Below are 26,954 nucleotides of genomic sequence, written 5' to 3' on the forward strand. Positions count from 1 at the left end.
TCCCACCCCCTGGGGCATCCAGCCTTCATGAGGTCAAGGTTCTCTTCTTCCACCTATGCCCAGCAGGGCCCTCCACTTTTACATATTCAGCTGAAGCCCTGGATCCCCCCCTAAGTGCTCCCAGGCTGGTGGTTTAGACCCTGGGAGCTGTGGTTGGTTGGTATTGTTGCTCTCCTCATGGTGCCACAAACCCTTTCAGCTCCTTCAGTCTTCACTCTAACTCCTCCATTGAGAACCCCATGGTCAGTTCAATGGCTAGTTGTGAGCATCTGCCTCTGAATATGTCTGACTCTTGAAGGCCTCTGAGGAGATATCCATATCAGGCTCTTATCAGCATGCACTTCCTGTCTTCCACATCAGCATCTACCTTTGGTGATTGCACATGGGATAGATACTCAGGTGGGGTGGTCTTGAGACGGCCCCTCCTTCAGTTTCTGTCCCTCACTTTGTCTCCATATTTGCTCCCTTGAGTATTTTGTTGCTCCTTCTAAGAAGGACCGAATCACCCTCACTTGGTCTTCCTTCTTTATGGGCTTCATGTGGCCTGTGAGTTGCATCTTGGGCATTTCAAGGTTCTAGGCTAATATCCAATAATCAGTGAGTGAATACCATGTGTCTTCTTTTGTGATTGGCTTACCTCACTCAGGATGATAATTTCTAGTTCCATCCATTTACCTAGGAACCTCTCGAATTCATTGTTTTTAATAGCTGAGTAATACTCCATTGTGTAAATATACCACATTTTTTGAATCCATTCCTCAGTTGAAGGACATCTGGGTTCTTTCCAGCTCCTGGCTATTATAAATAAGGCTGCTATGAACATAGTTGAGCATATGTCCTTGTTATATGTTCGAGCATCTTCTGGGTATATGCCTAGGAGTGGTATAGCTGGATCCTCGGGTAATGCTATGTTCAATTTTCTGAGGAACCGCCAGACTGATTTCCAAAGTGGTTGCACCATCTTGCAGTCCCACCAACAATGGAGGAGTGTTCCTCTTTCTCCACACCCTCGCCAGCATCTACTATCACCTGAGTTTTTAATCTTAGCCATTCTGACTGGTGTGAGATGGAATCTCAGGGTTGTTTTGATTTGCATTTCCCTGACGACTAAGGATGCTGAACATTTCTTTAGATGCTTCTCGGCCATTCGAGTTTCTTCCGTTGAAAATTCTTTGTTAAGCTCTATACCCCATTTTTTAATAGGGTAATTTGGTTGTCTGGAGTCTAATTTCTTGAGTTCTTTGTATATATTGGATATTAGCCCTCTATCAGATGAAGGATTGGTAAAGATCTTTTCCCAATTTGTTGGTTGTCGTTTTGTCCTATTGACAGTGTCCTTTGCCTTACAGAAACTTTGCAATTTTATGAAGTCCCATTTGTCAATTCTCGATCTTAGAGCATATGCCATTGGAGTTCTGTTCAGGAACTTTTCCCCTGTGCCCAAGTATTCGAGGCTTTTCCCCACCTTCTCTTCTATTAGTTTCAGTGTATCTGGTTTTATGTGGAGGTCCTTTATCCACATAGACTTGAGCTTTGTACAAGGAGATAAGAATGGATCAATTTTCATTCTTCTACATGTTGTCTTCCAGTTGAACCAGCACCATTTGTTGAAAATGCTGTCCTTTTTCCACTGGACAGTTTTAGCTCCTTTGTCAAAGATCAAGTGACCATAAGTGTGTGGGTTCATTTCTGGGTCTTCAATTCTATTCCATTGATCTTCCTGCCTGTCTCTGTACCAATACCAGGTAGTTTTTATCACTATTGCTCTGTAGTACAGCTTGAGGTCAGGGATGGTGATTCCTCCCGAAGTTCTTTTATTGTTGAGAATAGTTTTCGCTATCCTGGGTTTTTTGTTATTCCATATGAATTTGAGAATTTCCTTTTCTAACTCTGTGAAGAATTGAGTTGGGATTTTAATGGGGATTGCATTGAATCTGTAGATTGCTTTTGGCAAGATGGCCATTTTTATTATATTAATCCTGCCAATCCATGAGCATGGGAGATCTTTCCATCTTCTGAGATCTTCTTCAATTTCTTTCTTCAGAGACTTGAAGTTCTTGTCATAGAGGTCTTTCACTTGCTTGGTTAGATTCACACCAAGGTATTTTATATTATTTGCAACTATTGTGAAGGGTGTCATTTCCCTAATTTCTTTTTCAGTCTGTTTATCTTTCATGTAGAGGAAGGCTACTGATTTGTTTGAGTTGATTGTATAACCAGCCACTTTGCTGAAGTTGTTTATCAGGTTTAGGAGTTCTCTGGTGGAAGTTTGGGGGTCACTTAAGTATACTATCATATCATCTGCAAATAGCGATATTTTGACTTCTTCCTTTCCTATTTGTATCCCTTTGACTTCTTTTTGCTGTCTAATTGCTCTGGCTAAGACTTCCAGTACTATATTGAATAGGTAGGGGGAGAGTGGGCAACCTTGTCTAGTCCCTGATCTTAGTGGGATTGCTTCAAGTTTCTCTCCATTTAGCTTGATGTTGGCTACTGGTTTGCTGTAAATTGCTTTTACTATGTTTAGGTAGGGGCCTTGAATTCCTGATCTTTCCAAGACTTTTATCATGAAGGGATGTTGAATTTTGTCAAATGCTTTCTCAGCATCTAGTGAGATGATCATGTGGTTTTTTTCTTTAAGTTTGTTTATATAGTGGATTACATTGATGGATTTCCGAATATTGAACCATCCCTGCATTCCTGGGATAAAACCTACTTGATCATGATGGATGATTGTTTTGATGTGGTCTTGGATTCGGTTTGCTAGAATTTTATTGAGTATTTTTGCATCGATGTTCATAAGGGAGATTGGTCTGAAGTTCTCTTTCTTTGTCGGGTCCTTGTGGGGTTTGGGTATGAGTGTAATTGTAGCTTCATAGAACGAATTGGGTAGTGTTCCTTCTGTCTCTATTTTGTGGAATAGTTTGAAGAGAATTGGTATTAGGTCTTCCTTGAAGGTCTGATAGAATTCAGCACTAAAACCATCTGGTCCTGGGCTTTTTTTAGTGGGGAGGCTTTTGATGACTGCTGCTATTTCCTGAGGGGTTATGGGACTATTTAGATGGTTTATCTGCTCCTGGTTTAACTTCGGTACCTGGTATCTGTCTAGGAAATTGTCCATTTCATCCAGGTTTTCCAGTTTTGTTGAGTATAGGCCTTTGTAGTAGGATCTGATGATTTTTTGAATTTCTTCAGTTTCTGTTGTTATGTCTCCCTTTTCAGTTCTGATTTTATTAATTTGGATATTGTCTCTGTGCCCTCTGGTTAATCTGGCTAAGGGTTTATCTATCTTGTTGATTTTCTCAAAGAACCAACTCCTGGTTTTATTGATATTTTGTATTGTTCTTTCTGTTTCTATTTGGTTGATTTCAGCCCTGAGTTTGATTATTTCCTGCCTTCTACTCCTCCTGGGTGTATTTGCTTCTTTTAGTTCTAGAGCTTTTAGTTGTGCAGTCAACTTGTTAGTGTGTGCTCTTTCCAGTTTCTTTTTGTAGGCACTTAGAGCTATGAGCTTTCCTCTTAGCACTGCCTTCATGGAGTCCCACAAGTTTTGGTATGATGTGTCCTCATTTTCATTGAATTCTAAAAAGTCTTTTATTTCTTTCTTTATTTCTTCCTTGACCAAGTCATCATTGAGTAGAGAGTTGTTCAGTTTCCATGTGTACGTGGGTTTTCCATTGTTTTTGTCATTATTAAAGACCAGTCTTAGTCCGTGGTGATCTGATAAGATGCAAGGGATTATTTCAATCTTTTTGTATCTGTAGAGGGTTGTTTTGTGACCAATTATATGGTCTATTTTGGAGAAGGTACCATGAGGTGCTGAGAAAAAGGTATATTCTTTTGTTTTAGGATGAAATGTTCTATAGATGTCTGTTAAGTCCATTTGGTTCATAACTTCTGTTAATTTCAAAGTGTCTCTGTTTAGTTTCTGTTTCCATGATCTGTCCATTGCTGACAGTGGGGTGTTGAAATCCCCCACTATGATTGTGTGAGGTGTAATGTGTGTTTTGAGCTTTAGTAAAGTTTCTTTTATGTATGTAGGTGCCCTTGCATTTGGAGCATAGATGTTCAGAATTGAGAGTTCACCTTGGTAGATTTTTCCTTTGATGAGTATGAAGTGTCCTTCCTTATCTTTTTTGATTACTTTTGGATGAAAGTCGATTTTATTTGATATTAGAATGGCTACTCCAGCTTGTTTCTTGGGACCATTGGCTTGAAAAATTGTTTTCCACCCTTTTATTCTGAGGTAGTGTCTGTCTTTGTCACTGAGGTGCGTTTCTTGTATGCAGCAAAATTCTGGGTCTTGTTTGTGTATCCAGTCTGATAGTCTGCGTCTTTTTATTGGGGAATTGAGACCATTGATGTTAAGAGATATTAAGGAAAAATGATTGTTGCTTCCTGTTATTTTTTTTATTAGAGGTAAAGTTATGTTTGTATCTTTTTTGGGGGTTGTTGGAAGATTACTTACTTGCTTTTCCTAGGTTGTAGTTTCCCTCCTTGTGTTGGCATTTTCCATCAATTATCCTTTGAAGTGCTGGGTTTGTGGGAAGATATTGTGCAAATTTGGTTTTGTCATGGAATATCTTGGTTTCACCATCTATAGTGATTGAGAGTTTTGCTGGGTATAGTAATCTGGGCTGGCAATTGTGTTCTCTTAGTGTCTGTATGATGTCCGTCCAGGCTCTTCTGGCTTTTATAGTCTCTGGTGAGAAGTCTGGTGTAATTCTTATAGGTCTGCCTTTATATGTTACTTGACCTTTTTCCCTTACTGCTTTTAGTATTTTTTCTTTGTTTTGTGCATCTGATGTTTTGATTATTATGTGACGGGAGGTATTTCTTTTCTGGTCTAGTCTATTTGGTGTTCTGTAGGCTTCTTGTATGTTTATGGGCATCTTGTTCTTTAGGTTAGGGAAGTTTTCCTCAATAATTTTGTTGAAGATATTTACTGGCCCTTTAAGTTGGGAATCTTCATTCTCATCTATACCTATTATCCTTAGGTTTGGTCTTCTCATTGTGTCCTGGATTTCCTGGATGTTTTGAGTTAGGAGTTTTTTGCGTTTTGCATTTTCTTTGACAACTGTGTCAATATTTTCCACCGTATCTTCTGCATTTGAGATTCTCTCTTCTATCTCTTGTATTCGGTTGGTGATGCTTGCGTCTGTGACTCCTGATCTCTTTCTTAGGTTTTCTATCTCCATGGTTGTCTCCCTTTGAACTTTCTTTATTGTTTCTATTTCTAGTTTCAGGTCCTGAATGTTTTTGTTTAATTCCTTCTTTGTGTTTTCTTCCATTTCTTTAAGGGATTTCTGTGATTCCTCTTTAAGGGCTTCTATCTGTTTACTTGTACTCTCCTGTATTTCTTTAAGGGAGTTACTTAATTCCTTCTTATAATCCTCTATCATCATCATGAGAAGTGATTTTAATTCTGAATCCTGCTTTTCAGGTGTGATGGGGTGTTCAGGGCTTGCTATATTGGGAGAATTGGGCACTGATGATGCCAAGAAACTTTGGTTTCCGTTGCTTATGTTCTTGCGCTTGCCTTTCGCCATCTGGTTAACTCTAGTGGTACCTGCCCTCACTGTGTAAATTGGAGTCTGTATTTCCAGTTATCTTGCTTATTGCAGAGCTCCTCAGAGTCCAGAGGTCTCTGTGGTCTTATGCTCCTAATCTCCTGGGTGGAATAACTCCTGGGACTCAGGCCACCTCTTGGATCTGGAAATCCTTCTGCTCTGAGTGCAGTGGGTCCTCGATGACTCAGGATTCAGTTTCAGCTGCTCTGAGTGCAGTGGCTCCAGCTGCTCTGAGTGCAGTGGCTCCTGGATGACTCAGGATTCAGTTTCTCAACAGGACAGGAGCAGACCGACTCTGTGTCACCTGCTCTGAGTGCAGTGGCTCCTGGATGACTCAGGATTCAGTTTCTCCACAGGACAGGAGCAGACTGACTCTGTGTCTGCTCCAGCTCGGAGGAGCAGGCAGGGGCAGAAGGGAAGTGGAATTCCGGAGGGGCGGGGTTTGGGTAGCTGCTGTGCCCTGGATGTCCCTGGCTCCCCGATCTATCTCTGGGGTTTAGGGAGTGAGATGGAGTTCTTACCAGCTGCTCTGAGTGCAGTGGCTCCTGGATGACTCAGGATTCAGTTTCTCCACAGGACGGGAGCAGACTGACTCTGTGTCTGCTCCAGCCCGGAGGACCAGGCAGGGGCAGAAGGCGAGAGTTCTATATCTTGTTCTGAAGGCAAACAGGAGCTGCACACTCATTTTTATCTTCCAGCAGGGGAATACTTCAAGATTGGCCTTAGTGTGCACTGTAATTAGATACTAATAGGAAAAGTACTGAAATGTGATTTTAAAAGACTGTGTATCTGAGGTCCTACAACAAACTGTAAAACTTTTGTTCATTTCCTTTCAAAATTATCGTCTCCCAAGAGTGAAAAAACTGAAGCTATAACTGATATATTAAAAATTGTAAAGAATATTCTTCCTTTTTGTCTACATCATAGTCTCACAGTGACAAACTCTCATGTATCCTCACTTCAGATGTTCTGTCATCTCAGGAACAAAGAGCTTGTACCCTTCTGTTAGAACCTAAACGAGGCAACTCACTTCTCAAAGGCACTATCAGCACCACAGTCTTTTGTCAAATCTACATCCTAAAGATTTGTTTGCAAAATATAGTCACCACAGAATGCTGATAAAACTGTGGGGTTTATTTAATTGTCATATACAAAAAAAAAAAGATCAGAGAACCATTATATAGATATTTAATTGTATAAATCAGGTATAATGCAGGAATATGAAAACATGAATAATTAAAAATTATCCTTTACTATAGAAACATATTTAAGTGACACTTTAAAAATGTTCCCCAAATTCTCTCTACTGTGTCTGTGGAGAGAGGCAAGTAAAAGCTGCAAAGGGCAGCCAAACATCCAAAACTAGATCAGAATGAGAAGGGAGACATTTGGTTATACTAGTACTTGCAATAGACTGGCAGTCAATTGCAGCACTCTGAATAGGGAATCACCATTTTCGAGTCACACTGGGAAGAGAAGAGGGAAAGTATAGGAAAAGGGGAAAATGTCAAATTCACCCGAATGTCTAAAACTATAAAGTTAACATGAGGAAAATGTGATTGGGAAGAGAGGGGATAAAGAAGTCTGCGGGTGTCAGGGAGGAACAAAAGAAGAGAGGCTGAACTGAGTGCTTAACCTTATGGGGTCTAGGAACAGAAACCTTCATCCAAAAATTCAATCAAGGGGCATGTTACAGGGCAACCAATGAAATAATAACAATTCAAAAGGAACTGAGTTCTCAGTGAAGCCAGTTCAAGGACAGCATCAAGCTGCCAGTCCTTTGGTAAGTCACTGCCATGGATCCATAATGAATTCACCTAGCAGAAACAAGGTGGAATTCTTGGAGTACTGGGAGATGGGGCAGAGTCTCTTGTGTCCATCCCTGCAAGGTTTCATTATTGACTGATGAGCTTTTCTGAATCACTTGTTTGCTTTATGATTTGGAAGCAAACACACAGTTATGCCTGAGTTGATTTGAGATTCCAACTTTTCATTTTGTGTTGCTGCCTTAACACATGAAATCTTTCCCAGTACTCATGACAAAAGCCAACCCTTTTTTCCTTTGTTCCAGGGGCTCCCCCTTCCCCAGGTGGCCCCCTCCCCACAACTAGAAGTCATTTTCTGTAAGAATTTTCTCCCACCTTCCATTAGTGGAACAGTCTAATTACTGCATATCAAAGAGAGAGACACACACAGCTGTCTGGCTTCACCACTTCCACACAATGGTGCAAAAATGCAGCTCAACAGTCCAGTGAACTGTCAGCTACAAGAGTAATTGGAACTCAGGGGTACGCCTCCAGTCCTGGTAGTGGGGGCCATTTTTGTGTTTTGTTAACACAGAAATCACCCTGGGGAGATGGGAGTTTGGAGTCTGTAAAGATTCTTTGTAATTTTTTTTTTTAGAAGCTGCCATACTCTTGCTCCGTCCTAAGACATTATTTTTTTTCAATTACACATTAAATGACTTGGCATTTGAGGTAATGTTATCTAGTGCTAATTCACCTGTTAGGAAATTGCCTCTTTCCAGAACCTGGGGTTAATAGAGTGCAGAAGACCATTCTTATCAAGGGGTGGGAAAAAGGCGATTAATTTACACTATAAATTAAAACATAGAAAATGGAAGGAAAATAGACTGAGTGCTGGCCTTGCTCCGGAAAAGCTATTATGTTTTGCTGGATTTTTTTCTGTTTTTAATTTGTTATTTTTATCCATGTTAGCAGGCCTCTAATCACTCCAGGCATAGCACACAGCATGGATGAAACTGTACATGAAAGAATATGCTTCAGGAAGCAAAATTAATTGACATTGTAGGGGATGTAGTGGCAGGGTCCACACGGAGTTAGAGCTGTATGATTTCTAGCCACATCATAGGAGAATCCTTTTTCTAAGATTTGCAAAGGCAGGTTTGAAAAAGGAAACTGGGCAGTGTTAAGGAGCCTTGTTGATAAGCATTAATCCTCTTGGTCATATCTCACCTTTAATAAAAACCCTAAATCTAATCACAGTGAAAAAAAAGTCTATTTAGAATTCCTTATAAGGCATTGTGGGTCAGAAGATGACTTCCACAGGTGAACATTAAGGTACTTGTTTATGGGCCACTACTAGTCCTTTAAAGATTTTGATGAACAAACAATAAAACCTAAAGGAGCTGAAGACAGGTGGGCTGGTTAATTCTATTCACTGACATTTCAGCAACCAGGACCCTGCTCTCTAGCACACCAATCTACAGCAACTAAAGCTAACAGGTGGTCTTGTTACAGACAAAATTGTAAGTAAGCTTTCCATTTGCTCCCCCGAATCTCAATTTTCTGCATCTATAATGCTGGGTTAGACATCTTCCCAGGAGCCTACCATTTCCCAGACCATTAGACTCAGAGGGTCAAGTCAGACCCATTTTCTCTCATCAGTCTGGTGGTACTTCTTTTTTTCCTTTTTCTGTTCTCTTTAAGACTCTAACAAAGGTATCCCAGTACATTAATTTGGCCTAACTAGCAAATGCTTACTGTGTAATTGATCAAGTGTTCAGCACTCACAAATTTTGTCGCCTTGAGCCTATTGTCTAATTTCTTAAACCCTAGTCTCCTCATTTGTAAAACTGGACCATCTACCTTCTTAGAGACTGAATAAGAAGTACTCAAGGCACCTATACCAGAAACTCATTAAATATCAGTCATCACGTAATTACCCCAGGACCAAGCAAAATATGTGCCACATTGGGAGGTTAAATGTGAAATGCAGCCTGATTGTTGAATAGACTAGATGAAGAAAGACAGATTATCCCAGATTGCTATCACTACCTAAAGTGCCAGAACAAGCCACCAATCAAGTAGCAATTATTTTATGCATAAAATATGCTGTAAGCATCAACACAGTATCTAGAACAGTTTGGCAGTTTGCACTAGTTCAGATTCCCCCTGGACATGCATAGACGATGCAAATGGAAATGCTGAATGCTTGCAGCAAGCAGTCAGATGTAGTCACCAACACAACTCAAAGAGACACAGACTCCACCTCAGGAGCACTTGCTGAATAACTTGAAGTTACTTGACATAATTCACTCTTCAATATATAATTTAAAGCCATGGACGAAATGACTCATCATTGAGAATAATGTCCAATTACAAAGCAAACTCCCAAGAGTGTTGTTAAGAAATTCCAATTATCTTAAAGTATTTAAAAATGGAAAACTTAAAATATTCCTGATAAATTTGGAAAGTTTTTGAGCTTGTGAGCACAGCAGAATAAGTATGGAGAAAATAAGGAGAGAGGTTGGGAGCAGGGGCTGAATAAAAAAAAAGCATCTTCAGGAAACGGACCTTTTCAAAAACAAGTTAGCAAGTTGAAAAGCAAATATAGCACTCTGTACCTATATAACTTTACAAACATCAACCCCCTTCAACCTTGGCTTTCTTATCTTTAAAATGAAAATTATCTGTTCCAATCTGGTGACGTCATTCTGTTATATGGAAAGAGGAGGCAGGTGAATCTTGTGATTCAAGGCTTGCATGGGCTACAGAATATATCAAGATCTGCCTGGGAAATTTTGTACACCACACACAAAAATAAATTGATGTTAAATGCAGTATTTCCTGAACATCCTAATCCAGCAATTGGAAATCAAAAAGCAGAAATTTTTTGTGCACCAACATGATACCAGAAGTGGACAATTCTACCCTTGCCCTTAGTTGACAGTCACAGACCAAATGAAAGCACACTATAAGCATACTGCATTACCTGAAGACTATATGTAGAAGGTGGGATCTGTATTTGAGCATGGACACAATGCCCAAGATGTCTCATAATATATGCACACACACTCCAAAATTGAAAACAAAACTGAAAGCTGAAACACTTCTACTCCCAAGCTCAGTCAGTGTCTGTCTCTGAAAATGTCTTGTTGGAATTAGAGTAATAAGTGTTTTAGGCACAGAGTAACTGTTTGATGCAGCTATAGTAGAGGTGGTAAAGGGGGCAAGAGAAGCTACACGAGCAACAGCAGTATGAATAGCTAGTCCTTTGGAGAGTCATATTTAACCATATGCTCAATAAGAATTAGTAATATGCTGCAAGGAACCCGACACACACACACACACACACACACACACACACACACACAGTGCTCAGCAATGTATCATTTTAACCATTTGTGCAAGGTAGTGGTGAGGGAAACCAATGTTCAGTTTTAAAAGCCATCATACTGGTGATTGGTGATCAGGGACATGAAGATTATGTTACATACCTACCAGAATGGTGAAAATGAAGAAGTCAACAAAAATCAATGCCAGGGAGGATGTTAGAGTCAAGGGACATGTGAAGATGTGTTGCGAGCAGTTCAATATTTAATGTAAGAGGAGGGATGCCCAGCTTCTGTCCTGAAACATGACTCCAGTAGATGCACTGTCACCTCAAAACATGAGGGCACACATACAATATTGCTTATTGTAAGAAAATCTTAAATCCCCCTCTAAAGAACAGATACAAGTAAGAATTTGGTTACATGGATCTCAACTGAACACTTGAATGTTCTATTTTCAATCTAAACTGTATGTATCCACTTGAGTAAATGTCAAAACAACAATGTTAAAAAGAGGAAGTATGGTGCTTGGTTTAAACAATACCGAGGAACCACAAAACCATGGAATAATCCATACTAAAGTTGAGGAGATAGTTTGCTCAAGAGGAGATTCAGGCAGGAGTACAGTCTCTGCTAACTCATCTTCCTCAAAGGAAAGGCAAATATAGCAGAGTGATGCATGAACACTGTATCCAAACACACAGTTATGCATACAGGAAACCCTGAGAAACACACATCCAGTAGATAAGTCTCTGGCACTTAGAGTTTGTTAAAAGTGTTGCCTGAGACACCTACTCACCAAGCTCCCTTCAAATGCAACGACTCTATAAAGCTGTGTTAAGCAACTTTATAATGCTAGGACAAGCCAATCAAATAGTCTTTCACTCAAATTTAGGAAGGATACTACAAAGTCCCCAGCATTGTGGCATATCAATGTGGTACTTGCATTAGAGTGACCATGTATATCAAGGTAGGAGGCCTTGGATTGTAGAAGTCAACAGTGGCACTTTCTGGTAACTGATTTTCAGCAAAGGTGCCAACTCATTCTGAAAAGAAGAGTAATCCTTTCAAGACATGCAAGACATGGTACTGGGACAGTTTGATATTCTCAGGTAAAGGAATGATGTTGAATTGATAGCTCACCCAAAGAAAACTGTCACTCAAAATAGACCATACACTAGATGTCAGAGCTGGAACTGAATCTCCTAGAGAGAAAATTTATTCTGGGAGTAAAATTTTTGTGGCCTTGAACTAGGCCACATTTCCTTAGATGCACCACCACTATAAGTCAGAGACAAGGAAGAAATAAAATAAATTTCATCAAAATTTAAAACCTCTATGCTTTAACAGACATCACTAAGAAAGTAAAATGGAATCAGAAAGAACATTTGCAAATCATATCTCTTGATTAATGAATACAGAAGTTATAGTTAAACTATGCATTTAAAAAATAATTTTTAAAATCAGCAACGTGTTTAAATAATCATTTTAAAATATAAGCAGAGCTACACAATTTCTCAGTTGATGCTTTCTTTTCAGGTTGCGGCAAGTTGAGAATTTAAAAGTTATCATCACATGAAATGTAAACTGGTACAGTCATTTGGAAAAACAGATTCACAGTTCCCAAGAAGGTAAGTATACATCTACCATATCAGTCAGCAATTCTAGTCCTGGGAATATTTCCCAAAGAACTTTTTTTTTTTTTTTTTTTTTTTTTTTTTTGGTTTTTCGAGACAGGGTTTCTCTGCGTAGTCCTGGCTGTCCTGGAACACACTCTGTAGACCAGGCTGGCCTCAAACTCAGAAATCCACCTGTCTCTGCCTCCCAAGTGCTGGGATTAGAGGCGTGCACCACCACTGCCTGGCTCCCAAAGAACTTAAAACACACATGCACACTAAAGTTTGTATTCCATTATTCATAGCAGCCTGTTTACAATGGCCAACGATCAGGCAACATAAATTCCTACCAAGTATTGAGTAAATAAACAAGTGTAATTTAGTCATGTAGAGACATCATTTAGCTACGAAAAGTAGCTGAGTACTGACGCATTAATAAAATTGAAAATACAGCATTTATTGGAAGAAATCATGAAGAATTGGTCTGAGTTTGAATTACATTACCACCTGTATTAGTTAGTTTTATCAATTTGACAGAAACAAGAGTCTCGAGGAGGAAAATCTACAACGGATTAATTCCTCCACCAATTGTCCTGTCAGCAAATCTATAGTGGCACTTTCTTGATTGGTGATTGATGTGGGAGGGGCCATCCTCTTGTGGATAGGGTCAACCCTGATCTGCTGGTGCTGAATGCTATCAGAAATCAGGCTGAGCAAGCCAGTAAGCAGCACCACTCCATGGCCTCTGCTTCAGTTCCTGCTTCTAGCTTTCTATTTTGAGCTCTTGCCTTAACTTCTCTTGATGATAGATTATAATCTACAAACCAAATAAACACTTTCTTCCCAATTCTTTTTTAAAGTCATAGTGTTTGCCACAGCAATAGAGAGCAAACTAGAACACAAGCCAAATCTACCATTTGAAATCCTATTTGACTCTAATTAGTTGGTGGGGACTGTGCACTGTGATCAGCTCATGCTCATGAGTGAGATTAGTGCCATTCAAAAAAGAGGGCCTCAAGATCTCATTCTTTTTAACCACATAGGGAGAGTCCATTTGAGAGGGAGGAAACAGAGGCCTAAGCACCAGATCTTGGTGTCTTGATCTTGGGCTTCCCAGTCTCTAGAATGGTAAGAAATTACTTCAATTAGCTTACAAGGCATGACATTTATATTTTGTAACAGCCCATGTGAACTGAGTCCGATATCACAAAATTCAAAGAATAGTAAAAGCTCACAATAGATAAAGCTATTTGTAAAAGTAGATTTGAGATGTTCAGGCAACAGGAGAAGTAGTAAATGAGGGGCTGCTATCCAGTACAAGGTTCTTCTGGAAGTGATCAAAATGCAGTAACATTAGATGCTAAAACTCTCAATATGCTAAAAGGAACTGAATTCACTGTGTTAGGATGTGTCATTCATACCACTATACTGATATTTAAAGATTTAAAGAAAAAATTTTATTACTCATGTTTAGGTTTTATAAAGAATGGCTTAAATACCATAATTTCTAGGACCAATAGACGTTTCTTGGAAAACTCTAAGAAAAAAATAAGTTGTTGCTTCAGGAAGACTTCAGAGAAGAATATGTTGCAGTCTGCCTTGATGGCTTTAGACATTTTTCATCAGAAGTTTTACAATCTAGTGATGTAGTTTTATAACATTTCCCCCAGTTTTATTTAATAATCAACCCAAGAGTTCTATTACTAAATATTGATTTTTCTTCCATTCTCCTCCTAGGCTTTATGTCTAAATACAAAATATATTCTCTTTCTCATCTGATTTGAGGAAAGTCTTTCATGTAAATCAAAATGTGATGATGTTATAGCCACTTGTCATTATAATGGCAGGAGTGAGTTTTCTCATACAACAAGATGCTATAAACAACTGGAAATTATTTGTAGCTAAGCCTACCTGTGTTTTTTTTGGTCAATATTTGTTAGAAACACTCCAAAATGCTGTCTTCCATGGCTTTTGAGACAACAGCAACAAAAACAAAACCAACAAAATCCCAGTGTGCATAATCACCTCTGCTTTCTGAACTAGGGTCATCAAAAGGGAGACCTACATGGTGCCATGTGCTTCTAAGCCTTGTCCAAGGCTTCCCTGAGTGGAATCTACTCCTAGGCCTGACCGTCAGTATGATAACATTGCATGTGTGCCGTGAGACCTTTTACATTCTCTTTAGAGACCCCCTCATTTGTCAACAGTGAATATTATTTTATATCAGTTTCCTTTAAAGAAGAAAAGAAATGTTTTGTAGAAATACAATGAAAATAAAAGGCCATTGTTCTGCATAGCCATAACTCCGTTTATACTTGAGAGATGAAAGGCTCTTGAGTCCATTTATTCTTCCTCTTCTAATGGCTCAGGGTTGAAGAACGGATAAATTTCCATCATTTCAGTCCCAAGATTTTACAGAGGAGTAGAGCTAAGTACCAGTACTTAATCCTCATGATACAGATATATAGCTACTCACAACAACCTCTGAAGTGACCCAAACACCTTCTCCCACCTACTCCCATCTCGTTAAGCATTTTTCCTAAGGATAGCAAGGGTAGAAAGAGAGATGGGAGCATGTGTTGATGTGCTAAGAACAGGAACTAAAAACAGAATCCTCGCCTTGGTCCAAGCAATACAGGAGATAAAAGAGCATGTTACTAGCTTCTTAATCTTTCTATATCACATTCTTGATGCATCATGTAGACAACATGACAGGCTCTCTCAGCAGTTGTCTATTGGTACATTGTAGACGAGTTAGAATATGATCCGTTACACAAAAGGGTAAAGGAAACTAGTATGATGCACACTGATGCCGTAACACTATCCTGACAAAATTGAGAATAGGTCAAGGTCAACATAGAGCATGGATAGACAAGATCAGCAGGGAGTTGTCAACTATTGCATGTCTGGTAAAAATATAAAAAATGTCATGTGCAAAACCAAAGCAAGCATGAAAGAGAAGATGCAACAATGTACAGAAACAGCAATGGCGTCTACCTTTTGTGGTTGCTGTTATTGTTACTGTTTTCAGACTATTAAAATAAGGCTTGCATTTTAACCTATACTATCATAGCGCTCTGAATTCTCCTGCTTTGGCTTGTCAAGTACTGGGAATACTAGAGAAGTATTCTTAATGGACACACAACCTAATGGACTGCCATGTTGACCAGGAAGTCTATCTCCTGAGAGACCCTTACTTTTCAGAGTGTGTCCTTTAGATGTGTCTGTACCCTGTAATGTGTGTCTCTTCCTCGAGTGCAGTTAGTTGGATTGGAGAAGCCTGATCAAAGCAAAAGCTATCTCTTTAGGCTTTAGCACTAGAATTTAAATTGACCAATCTGTGGTCGGGACTGAAATAAAAGTAAGTATAAGATGAGAACTTAAAAACATGTAAGTGGAAGATGAGAACATCTGTCTGTGGAATGAAAAACCATGTGTCTAAATCAGTCAAGGTAAATAAATGATTGCATAATGCCCCTCTGCTCTCTTCCGTAGGCCTAGGTCTCAGGGCTTTCTCAGCCTTAAAGATCTTAGTAATTAGAATTAGCAAAATGGGCATTCAACCAACCCTTCATTCAGTTACAGTCATGTGGTGTGTGAAAATAGACTATTTTAATGGTCTGATGAAATCAGTTTCTGAAAACTTAAAAATACATACAGGCCATCTTTATAAAAATCCTGATCAACTATGGATATCTCCTAGATGAGAATGGGAACTTTCTGTATCTTTAAAATTGTAGAGAAGAATTTACTGTTTTGACTTTTTAAGTTATAAATAATGCATTCCCTTACTCTTTTAATTCTGAATTTTCTTTGGATTTAGTGCTGCAGGGAGTTTAATTAGGGTTCCAACCTGGCGATTAAGAGGACTGTTCTGTTCTCTCTGAATTCTTCAGGAAAGGGTCAAGCCAAATGACTCATTTTGACATTTGTTTATTGATAGGTTATTTTTGTGCCAGTGAAATTAGCCAATTCAAGCTAGATTAGATTATATTAAAGATAGATTTATTGGGAAGCTACTCTTGGTTGAGTATACTAGGCCCAAGGACTGAAGCCAGGATAGTATCTCTTGGGAGAGAGGTGGGGGGAGGGTAAGAGAAAGAGACAAAATGTAGAGAGAAGATAAGAAGAGGAGAGAGTGAGAGCGAGCAAAATGTCTGTGTTATACAGGGGTAAGCCTCAGGGGAAGGGGAAAGTTCAGGGTTTGGGGCAAGGTATCCCAGGTAGGAACTGTGGGGATCCTGGGAGAATCTGGAGTCTAGGTCTGCTTTGATATGTAAACTAAGTGCCTCAGTCCCTGGTCCCTCAGGTCTGAAACTGAACATTTATAAATCCTATTTCATAAACAGGGTTTTGGTAATAGCACTCCTTGGTTCTGGATCTGTAACCCGGAAAGCTGTTTTCTCTTTTAGCTCTCATGCCTATAGTCAGGAAAAAATGCGTGCAGGAGGCAATGCTTTGGATCTACTTCTTTGGAATAAGTCCAGATACTTAACCTGTGCTATCTATGTTGTTCACCAACGTTGAGCACATGCCAGTCCCTATTTGTTTGGGTAACTCTTCACTCTCTCTTCTCTTTAGGAAATCCTGAAGATTTAAAGGTTAGCTCTGACCTCTGATACTCTAATATTTTAGCATATTTTCTCTTTGGTCAAGTAGAGCACAGTTCATTGCCCTGGCCTCAAGTTCACAGATTCACTTCTCTACCTCTAAATTTGTCTATTAATCTCTCATTCCTATTATCATTATTTTTATTTCTAATAGTTTACACTGTTCATTTCCCATACTTTTTTACTTCTTTTGCTGGGATTCCTTTGTTTTTAGTTACTTCAGAAGGATTCATAACTGAAGCACTTAATGGCAGCTGTTTTTAAGTCTTTATTAGGCTTCTTATATATCGATTGTATCAGTGTTCATATCTGTTTTCTTTTCACATTTACATTGTAGCTTGCCTGGTTCTCCTTGTGAAAAAGATGCTTAATTTGTCCTGGATTCTTCACGCTCTGACACCCCTGACCTTCAGTCTTTTTAGCAAGGAGTCCAGCTGTTGAAGTGTAATGAGAAAAACAGAGGTGTGTTGATGTCCCACCTTTCTGGGATCATTTTCCTAACATCTTACTTCTTAACTTAGGCTAGATCAGAAGTCAGTTTGCAGTCATATTAACACCACTGTTTCTGCCCATTGAGACATTAAGTAGTTTTCACATCCTAGGCTTTTCAGTGCACTGTGAAAACATGTGGATATATGTGTATTTATGTTGAAAGTGAGAATACTATGTTCCTAGTTGATGGTTACATCACTGGTTATGTATGTCTCCCAGCTCCGTAGAAACTGCTTTAGCTTCAGAAATTTCCCCAGTTACCCTAGGTAGTGATGGATGCTTCTTGCTTGACACATCTGATTTTCCCATTGAAATATGAATCCTCAAATTTTAATCTGAAATAGTATTGGTGCCATTAAAACAGTGATTCTCAACCTGTGGGTCATGACCCCTTTAGTTTACATGTCAGATATTTAAATTACAATTCATAACAGTAGCAAAATTACGGTTATAAAGTAGAAATGAAACAATTTTGTGTTTGGGGTTCATCACATCATGAGGAACTGTATTAAAGGGTCAGAGCCTTAGGAAAGTTGAAAACTGCTTTAACATGTATTCTTGAATACATAGTTGTTTGGGGATGGTAGTGTTGGCAACAGTATGGTTTTTAGTACCATGAGAAAATGCATACCACATAGATTCCTGAACATTCTATGGAAAAAAAATCATTGAACACAGTTTGATAAGGACACCCTTAGGGAGCATGCAAATCAGTGAACCTTTTAAGTATCTTCTTTGTATTAGAAGCATATGGTTTTTTTGAATGTGAAAATGTTTACATCCTAAGGCATAATAACTATGCCACAATGAGAAGGGGTGTGTAAAATCTCACAAAAAAAAATGAATGCTTTCTTTTTGCACTAAGATGATATAAAATTAGAAGAAATTTGATATGGATAAAATTCATTATTTTCAAATTCTAGAGTAAAGAATATTTGAATAATAGAGTCTAAATATTAAATTGCCTTTTCTTCCTTTAGAAAACAATATAAATGACTCTGGAGCAGCAGCTCTCTTCTGTAATTGAAATGATCTGGGCAGAGCCCGGGGTAGTTTAGAGTTTGAGTTGGGAGTACTGCATTCACATATTCCAAGTTTCCTTTCTTAACTTGTGACTCTGGGGCTGAAATAATGATCTATTTTTCTTCCCTTTAAGATAAATCTTTTCCCACTTCTAACTACCAGGGGAATATTATGAAAACATTCAGAACTAACTTCACAGAACTAACACAGGCAAAAAACCACGCATCAGCATTGTGAAAAGGCTGGTATTCCCAATGAGGTAAAAACTCTCAACATTGTGAGCAGCACAGAACTCTTTACTGTTGATTCTGAGAAACATTAAGTTTGGAGTTCTCACTGCTCATTTAGCAAGAATAGACTTACAAGAGAGGTAGGAAGAACAGAAAATGAATGTGGAGAGAAAAGATCCCCCATGCCCTGTGTTACTGTTTATTGAGTAGCCTGTCCGATTCTGAAAAATTTGAGAGACGACAGTAAGGTGAGAAGGAGAAGACATGGAGCAGAATGAGTTATAGAGTAGAAACTTCCACACAGGAGTGTCTTTTCTCCTCCATAGTGCTGAGTTCTTCCAGAGATATCAAAAAATGACAGGCAGTTTTAGATAGTGATGACCACCCTTTACACACACACACACACACACACACACACACACACACACACACAATTAAGCTAACTACCACCATCTTCTAAGGGTGGTTCCTTGCCTCCTTTTACTATGAAGTAGCTGATATTTGCTGTAGTTCAGAAGTCTTGTGCATCCTGGCAACTATATGTCCATTACCTTAGGTCCTGGGATGCTAAATATTTTGTTTCACTGCCTCTTCTCTTGATAAGAACCCCTTAAGGGTGTCCTTGAATTCCCAAAACCTATGTACGTGTCATGGAGGAGACATTTCAGAGATCTAACCATTACTGATCCTGAACCTTTCCAATATTCCAAAATGCTGATGGTTGTTCCTTCCCTTTAGAATGCTAGACTGAAGGAAACTTACATGACATAAAGGGCCTATAACCTAGATAATAAATGCCTTGCCCTAATATGGTAATAGACCATCAGGTAACAAGTAAGGAATCTACTTTTCATGTTATACTTTAAACAACAGCAAAAATAGCATATTGACCCATTAATTTATACACACATGCATGCCCACACACATTTACATCCATTAAATAAGACAACATCTGGGTGAACATGTAGAGAGAGCTTCACTTGAAAGGTATCCCCCCTATGCACAGAAGAAGGATGCATGTTTGCCTCTGAAGATGGGATCACAGAGGAATCTCAGTACTGAAGCCTTACTAAATCTTCCTTAGTTTATGAGGTCATTCATTCTGTCATTGTCCATGTTCAATTATAATTCTCAACAGTCCATTGCCTCATCAAATCAACAGGAAAACACACAAGTATTACTATTTCTTTAAATTGTCAACACATTGTGAAGGTTCTAGTATCAAAGAAAACTATCCGAAATAAGTGTTCATTTTGTAGCATTTTAATATTAGATATGATTTTCTTTAGTTAGAAATATTAATTGTATAGTTCTTAGCTATGGATTTCAGATAACTACAGGTGCCTTTTCCCTCTATAATACAAATATTCCATCCAGTTAATTTTTATGAACTTGACAGAAATCTGGACGTACTTGAAAAAAAAAAAGGAATCTCAATTGAGGAGTTACCTCCATCAGAATGCAATTCTGGGTTGCTAAGTAATGTCGTAGTGCCATTGTTATTTTCCTTCTGCTGTGATGAAACACCATGACAAAGGCAACTTACAGAAGAAAAATTTAATGGGGATTTATAGCTTCATAGTTTGAGTCTATGACCGTTGTGGTAGGGATCATGGTAGGCTGGCCAGCATTGTACTAGAGCAATAGCTGAGAGCTTACATCTGACTCACAAACACAAGGCAGGGAGAGAACTACTTGGGAATGTCATGGGATTTTGAAACTTCAGAGCCCAACCTCAGTGACACATCTCCTTCAATGAGGCCATATCTCCTAATCCTTCCCAAACACTTACAACAAATGGGCATTTAACCATTAAATATATGAGCCCATAGAAGGACATTCTCACTTACACCACCACACTTAAGTCCCAGTTCACTCAGGTCAATGGCATCCTGGAAAAATGAGGACTGAAATGTATGAGAATGGTAGCTAAGGAAGTTAGAGAGAATGTCAGTCAGCAGCATTCTTCCATAGCCCCTGCTTCAGTTCCTGGATTGGCTTCAGTTAAGGATAGACTTTAATCTGTAAAATGAAATAAGCCCTTTACTCCCAATGTTAGTTTCGGTCAGAATTTTATCACAACAACAAAAATCAAACTACAACAAAACTTAGTACAAGTCTCTGTTACTGCCAGGAAAAAATAAAAAGCAGACTATGTGGCTTTTATACCTTGGACTATATTATGGGAACAAACCAGTAAAACATTCCTCCATGATTTCTGCTTAAGTCTATAGGGTTGTTTGTTTGTTTGTTTGTTTAATTCTTGCCTAGGCCTCCCTTGATGATGATCAAGAACCTGTAAGATGAAATAAACCCTTTATTACTTGTGTTGGTTTTGGCTATAGTGTTTATCACAGCAACAAAGAGGCATATGTGAACACTGCCCAAATTAATATCACAGCATCCCAACATGTACATTGCCACTGATGTCAAACAAGGTAAGATCCTGTCTTCTTGCTTCAAATATTATATACTAAACAAATACATTTTCTGCAATCTTATAGAATGAAATTTAATTGAGGAAGTTTTTCTAACCCAGGTAGCTCCCAAGTAATTGAGATGGAGATCTATTATGTTTATTAACAAGCTTTAAGAACTATTACTGGGCAGGTTCTAAGCTATTCCTACACCTCTGAGCTATCTATGTCCCAGCCACAGGTCCCAGGTTATTTGCAGTTTGAGTCTTGCCCTGGCTTGCTCTGTTCCATGTGTGTTCCCATGGTGAACTCCCTTGGTGACTTCCTTATGGATGACCTCATCTGCCTCTTAGCCAACTCCTTTTAGCACTTCTCCCTGGAACCCCTTACCAGATATCAGAAGACCAGCCTTTTTAATATCTTCTGCCCAATCATTTGCTGTTCAGCCTTTTATTAAGAAATTAGAGAAAATTCAGGAGCATTTTTTACACCCCTTTGATACAGGAGATACTTTAATATTCATGGCAATACCTGTGTTCATTCTGTCACTAGATCTGATCTCAGGGCAGAAAAATCAGCATTTGAATACACTCTCCTCCAACGCAAGTCTTTTTTTTTTTTCATTTGTGACTGTAGTTGGTTTGTGACTGGTTGAAATGGCTTCCAAGCACAGCACTTCAGTACTGTACTACTGGATGCTTATAAGTATAAGTAGGTTGACATACCTTACTGAGGAGACACATTAGATTCCTGTCTTAGTCAGGGTTTATATTCCTACACAAAAACATCATGACCAAGAAGGAAGTTGGGGAGAAAAGGGTTTATTCAGCTTACACTTCCACATTGCTGTTCATTACCAGAGGAAGTTAGGACTGGAAATCAAGCAGGTCAGGAAGGCAGGAGCTTATGCAGAGGCCATAGAGGGATGTTACTTATTGGCTTGCTTCTTTTGGCTTGCTCAGCGTGCTTTCTTATAGAACCCAGGACCATCAGCCCAGAGATAGCACCACCCACAATGGGCCCTCCCACCTTTGATCACTAATTGAAAAAATGTCCTATAGCTGTATCTCATGGAGGCATTTCCTCAAGGGAGGCTCCTTTCTCTGTGATAACTCCATGTTGTGTCAAGTTGACACACAAAACCAGCCAGCATAATTCTGTACCTTTGGAAATGAATTATAATGCTAATGGCTAAGAATTCAATTCTACTTAATTGAAAATATATATCAAACAAGTTGCCTTTAAATACAAACATGCAGGAAGTGAGATTATATACTGGCTAATGAAAACAGTGTGACCAGTTGTGGGGCTGTAGCTTGTGCATGGGTGTGGGTTTCGTTGGGCTGAATTGTGTTTCCCAGTGCATCTGCTGCCCCAGGCAGCTGGAACCATGGCTCAGGGAGCAGAAGCACGGGGATTTGACTGAGTTTAGTCCACGAGAGCAGTGGCACTGGGCACCAGGTGGATGTAGGGCTGTGAGAAGTCACAGAACTCTGCTCCAGGCATGAGGAGATCTCAGTCTGAGGTCCCATAGGGTCAGAGCTCTTTGATCTCTGGGCTGGGGCAGCTGGCAGGTGACCAGTGGTTTCAGCCCTTGGGCACCTAGGCACCACTGGGAGACCGAAGAAGGACTAAGATGGGGGAGGGGGACATACGAGCTGAACCAACCCACAGCCAAGATGAGCAAGAGAGAGAAGCTCCTGCAATGCCCCAAGGAGCAGAGACTCTTGGTCAAGGCAACTTGCTTGGCTGGGTCATGGCTGGCTTGGCTAGCTTTCTTGAGCTGGTGGGCCTCCATGGCTGGAACGAAGAAAAGTCCTCCACAGGAGATTAGGTGGCAGCTCATTAATTGAAGGGCCCCTGTATGGTTCTCCACAGTGGGCCCCAAAGACGAGAGGAAGTCCACGGTTTTAAAAGGTTTATTGTCATGGCAGAAAATGGATGAAGCTGTACCCTGTGTCCTCAGGGTGGCCCTGAGGTTAAATATCTTTTGTGAGTAGGAGGAGGGTCTGGAAAGGAATGCTTAATTGGCTATGCCCTCTGGCCTTAAGATATCTCAATAATATGGAGTTCTCTTGTGGCTCTGTGGCCTGTAGTCACACCCTACCTGTGCTACATGACTGAAGGCCACAAACCTTTCTTTGGGAGGGGCTGTGGATAAGTGAAAGGAACCAGTGCCCAGGAGCAAGGCCAAACACCTACTGTCCCATCAGGGTATTATCTGGGGTTCGAGGCCTGTGCTTGGCCAGGTACCTACCTGCCTCTCACAGCCCACCTCCCCACAATCTATGACTTGTAGAAACCTAACTGTATCTCCCACTGGAGAAATGCTTCTGTATTTGATAGCTTGTTAATTATAATATTATGTAACACATCACTTCAACAAATGACCAGAGCCATCTCCAACTAGCTATAAGTATAGGAAGCAACACACTAACTACCGAAGCCCATCCTTACAGTGTTAACAGGCAGATGCTAAAGGGGGATAACGAGCTGATGAATCATAACTATGAAGGGTGGGTAGACATGGCTTAGGTGACTGAAAAATACAACTTACCTGGGTTGGGGAATGTTCTGGACAGAGAATACAACTTGAATTCCTTGAAAGAAGATGATATCATTACAAAGGGATGGACAATAAATCAGTCATCTTAGATGGGTACACAAAATACCTCCCATGGTGTACCTAAAAGTCCAAGATCAAGATCAACAAGGTTGATTCCTTCAGAGAATTATGATGAACAATCTATTGAGTGTCAATTTGGTTTCTGATGGTTTGTCTATAACCTGTATGTTTCCTTGGCTAATGTGATAGCACTTGTGTATAATATTCACTCTCTGTGGTTGCCTGACTCTGTATTTCCCTCTTTTCCAAGGACACTGGTCATACTGAAATAGTGGACTTCTGTATGACATCCTAACAATAAAATTCTAATACCTTTTGTTCAAATAAGGTTACATTATAAAATAACTGAGAGTTTAGACTTCAAAATGTAAAACTGAGGGGAAAAACACAAATCAAGCCACCCAAAAGAAGAAAGCCAGCAAACAATGGTGGAGGGATTTGGAGCTGTGACCTGCGTAAGAACTGTGAAAAGTGTTGACTATTTCAAGATTATATGGTGTTCTGTTGACTTTGTTTTATTTTAATGTTTTGCAACTATAATTTACAATGCAAAATAATTCCTATGGACAAATGCAATTGACTTCTCAAAAATCACACTTGGATTCATATTTCTAATTTGCATGTATTTATGACAGCTGTTTGATTCTAGTACTTTCATTGATTAATGAGCAGAAGATAATTATTAACATATGTTCATTTCTAATGTAAATAAAAGCTACTGTTTGTGGTGGTTTGAATAGGAATGTCCCTGATAGATTTATGTGTTTGAATGTTTGGCCATAGGGCATGATGCTACTAGGAGGTGTGGCCTTGTTGGAGTAGGTGTGGCTTTGTTGGAGGAAATATGTTACTGTGGAGGCAAGATGTGAGGTCTTATAAGTTCAAGTCTGGGCAGTGTTGACACAGTCTCTTTCTGCTGCCTGTGGATCAAGACCCATGCCTGCCTGCATACTGCCATGCTTCCTATCAGAATGATAATGAGTTTAACGTCTAAAACTGTAAACCACCCTCAATTAAGTATTTTTTCTTTCTAAGAGTTGCAGTCATGGTATCTCTTCACAGCAATAACATTCAAACTGAGACACTTTTTTTTTTTTTACCTTTTCTGGAAAGTCATCTTGCACAACAGTGTGAAGCCTTCAGTCGGTGACATGCTGACAGAGGAAAATGTGTGGGTTATTCAGGTTATATACTAGATCCACTTGTAAGAAGAAAGATACCTTCTTCTTTGTCAACAAGGATGAGCTTTATAAGTCCCATGTTTTGAGAAATGAGGGATGGTTGAGAAAATTAGACATTGTGATGAAGTAAACAGCTACCTCCAAGAACCATTTTTGCTAACATGCCATAGACAAATGTTGTTAATAAACTCTTTTGGACTATGAACTGTTTGTTCTCCCCAAATTAGCTAGACACTGAGGTGAATATTGTTTTGAGGGTTAACCAAGACCCCTATGGTTATAAAACTAGTTCCAACTTAACCTCCCTCCACCATACACACACACACACACACACACACACACACACACAAACACACACATACCTGTAACATGTCTATTTGCCACTACAGAAGTATAATATAAAGCCACCTCACTAAGGATCTTTAGTCTAGAGTGTTCTTGCTATTGAAGAACTTGAATAGAACATTTTATTTAATGATTAGTCTTTAAGGTAGATATCAAGTGCCTTCAAAGAGCTCTGGAAAGACACCTTAGGTTTAGTTAGCAGATTCAATGACATTCTTTCCACCTATTTCCACTCTATTTTCCTTTCCCACCTTTCTCCTGAGGGTAATGGATTTAAGAGAGTATAGCTGTCTGTCCCAGTATGGCCTTGAATAAACTTTGTAGCCAAGAATGACTTCAAACTCACAGAAAATTTCCAACCTCAGCCTCCAGGATGCTAGGATTATAGGTGTTCACCAGCAAGGTCTCTTTAGATATCTGCAGTTTACATATGTGGTTTTGATATCTATCGTATAATTTCTGTTGGGACTCTCTACAAGAGTAGTGGTATCTCCCTGTTCATCAGCCCTGTGATTAAAAAAAAAATCATAGTATATTTAATTATTTATAACTTGAGCTAAAAGTAATGTACAGCTACATACGGAAATGGAAAGACATTCCTAAGAGTGACATTAAGCTAACTGCTGTTTTGATCTTTGATAGCACTTGGTGTGTAGGTGCTTTATGTGATCTGAATATGTTTTGAATGCATCGCCGTACTCAGATTCACAGTCAACTTCAGAATTACTGAAAATTTTTTCACTGTACAGAATAAAAGGTTTTTCTCTGGAATAAACCCCTTATAAAGAGTAATCTTTTCTACCTTGATTGAATAGTCACCTCATGACTTGAGCATCTTTCTGTGGGGATGGAAACATGTGAGGTAACTTGAGCTCAGAAAGACAAACCCCCATCCTCTCTCTCATATGTAACTCTTAGGCTCTAACTGTTAAGTGTGTATGGCCCTGTGGGAATTAATATAGGTAAAGGCTAAGAAATAAAAAAGGGTCTCAAGAGACGGGAGGCAGGAAAGAGACTTGAAAGGAGAGGTTAGAGAAGTCAATAGCAAAGAAGAGTTAGAGAATACCAGTGGCTAAAGAGTATAGTGGGGAAAGGGGTCAGGAGATGGCATCAGTTAACAAAAATTAAACATATGAAATTTCCATCTAGAAACCACCACTTTGTGGGACAACTGAACTGAAAAACTCAAGTCTTGGCAGCTGCAATTGGAGATGGATGGTTCTCTCTAAAGATATTTAATGAAATCTTGCACAAAAATAAAAAGATGTAAAAATAAAGTATTTTTGCATGAAACCTTTTCTGTTGTTTATGATTCTCCCTTTTTTTCACATCAGAAACAATCTCAGCTCAAGAAAGGGTTCTCTCCTTTTTCCATTCCATTTGAACGAGGGATTTGCATGTCCTACGGATGAGATGATTACAACCATGCAAAGCAAATGCATATTTCAGGTGAGTATTATACATAAGTCATAAGCTTCACTTATTCGGCGCCCGTGTGGAACACTTAGAATTCATAAGGTATACTGCTGTGTCTGTTGGAACTTTTTTATTTTATTATTTGCTATTGTTACACATGCATTTGCTTTTCCAGCACATGCCCTTCAGCATAGGATATGAGTTTTGCTTTCTAGTATTCACTAAATATCCAAGAATAGGGGCAGACATTAACACTCAAAAAAAGAGTGATTGATGTTAAATTGCTTATCTTTTGAGTAATGGCTTCTTGGTGGATGACAGTGAGAATTTACAAATCTCCGTGTTTATTAATTG

This window comes from Grammomys surdaster, unplaced genomic scaffold (genome assembly GCF_004785775.1).
Source record: "Grammomys surdaster isolate TR1022 unplaced genomic scaffold, NIH_TR_1.0 243, whole genome shotgun sequence".
NCBI classification, from domain to species: Eukaryota; Metazoa; Chordata; class Mammalia; order Rodentia; family Muridae; genus Grammomys; species Grammomys surdaster.